The sequence below is a fragment of the Arvicola amphibius genome, chromosome 6, assembly GCF_903992535.2.
Source record: "Arvicola amphibius chromosome 6, mArvAmp1.2, whole genome shotgun sequence".
NCBI lineage: Eukaryota > Metazoa > Chordata > Mammalia > Rodentia > Cricetidae > Arvicola > Arvicola amphibius.
In genome coordinates this window covers 89315706-89317918 of record NC_052052.2, presented here as the reverse complement: position 1 = coordinate 89317918, position 2213 = coordinate 89315706, and positions in this window count along the sequence as shown.

Here is a 2213-nt window from a genome sequence, read left to right as displayed (position 1 = left end):
TTTTGTTTGAGTCTAAAAGGCCATTACTTCTGTCTTGACCTACTTTTCACTCATCGGTGATTTGTTCAGTTTCCCTGAGTTTGTAAACTTTTGTTGTTGCCGATATCAAGATTTCATCTATGGTGATCAGATAGGATGCATGGTGTTATTTCAATTTTTTTTTGTTTGTTGAGTCTTGCTTTCTATCTGAGTATGTGATCCATTTTGGAGAAAGTTCCTTGAGGTGCTGAGAAGAGGGTATGTTCTTTTGTTTTGGGATGAGATGTTCTGCAATTATTTGTTATGTCCAATTGGTTTGTGACTTCAATTAACACCCACATTTCTCTGTTTAGTTTTGTCTGGATTGCCTGTATATTGGTGATAGTGGGGTACTGAAGTCACCCAACATCAGTGTGTGAGGGTTAATGTGTGAATTAAGCTGTAGTAGTGTTTCTTTTATGAACTTGGATACCACTGTGTTTGGTATATAGATGCTAAGAACCTCAATATTCTCATGGTAGGTTTTTCCTTTGATGAGTATGGAGTATTCTTTCCTATCTCTTCTGATTAGTTTTGAATTGAAGTCTAGTTTGTCTGATGCTAAAATGGGTACAGCAGCTTGCTTCTTAGATCCATTTGTTTAGAATAACTTTTCCTTTTACCCTGAGTACCCTGAGGTGGTATGTAGGTTTTTTTTTTCCTCCATCCTTCCTGCCAGTTCCCAAATTATAACACAGAAATTTATCATTAAGTATAAAAGGTTGGCCAATAGCTTTGGCTTTTTCTAACTAGTTCTTATAACTTAAATTAGCCCATATCTTTTCATCTATGTTCTTTTATGTGGTTTGATTACTTTTATTTTGTAAAGCCCACACTGTTTGCTCTGTGTCCCTGGTGTCTCTTTGGAACTCTGCCCTTCTTCTTCCCTGAGTTCTTTCTGCCCTGAAAATCCTGCATAACTATTGGCTGTGGAGGTTTTTTATTAAAGTAATCAGAATCATACCTACTCACAGTGTACAAAAGATCCTCCTACAACAGGGGTGTTTATCCTTGATATGTTTCACACATGCAGCTGAAGGATGGCTCCTGTGTTCACAACAATTCTGTTAGTCTGTGCCTTTTTATTGAGCAGTTGAGACCACTGGCATTAGGAGATACCAATGAGCAGTACTTTCTGATTCCTGTCATCATTTTGTTGCTGCTGCTGCTGCTGCTGCTGTTGTTGTTGTTGTTGTTGTTGTGTGTGTGTGTGTGTGTGTGTGTGTGGTGTTTTCCTCTCTTTTGATTTGTTGATCTGGGATTATTTGTTCCTTGTGTTTTCTTGAGTGTTGTTACCCTCTTCAGGTTAAAAATTTCCTTCTATCACCTTCTGTAAGGCTGGATTTGAAGATAAAAACCAGCTTAATTTTGGTTTAATCATGGGATTTCTTTCAAGCATAACATCATCTATTATGATTGAAAATTTTATTGGGGGCCGGGCGGTGGTGGCGCATGCCTTTAATCCCAGCACTCGGGAGGCAGAGGCAGGCGGATCTCTGAGTTCGAGGCCAGCCTGGTCTACAAGAGCTAGCTCCAGGACAGGCTCTAGAAACTACAGGGAAACCCTGTCTCGAAAAACCAAAAAAAAAAAAAAAAGAAAATTTTATTGGGTATAGTAGTCTGGCATCTATGGTCTCTTAGAGTTTAGAGCATCTGTCTAGGCTGTCCAGGCTCTTTTAGGTTTTAGAGTCTCCATGGAGACGTCAGGTTATCATCATTGTCTTCTTCCTTTTGGTTTTTGGAAGCAGGATTTCTCTGTGTAGTTGTGGCTGTCCTGGAATTCACTCTGTGGACCTGGTTGACCTTGAACTCAGAGATCTGCCTGACTTTGCCTCCCAAGTGCTAGGACAGGCACCACCACACTCAGTTGAGCAGTCAGGTGTTATTGTAATGGGTCTGTCTTTATATGTTACTTGGTCTCTTTCCCTTGCTGCTTTTAATACTGTTTCTTTGTTCTGTGCATTAAGTGTTTTGATTATTATATGCTGAGGGGAATTTCTTTTCTTGTCCTGTCTGGTTGGTGCTCTGTATGCTTCTTGTACCTTAGGTGACCATACTTTCTATTGTATTAGGTTAAGTGTCTGACTCCATGTTTACTTCCTGAAAGAAACTGATAAAGTTCAGAGAATCCATCTCTTTTTCCAGATGCAGCCTAGCATTTAAGTCAAATGCAACACTTGTTGTTCAAGTGCTAA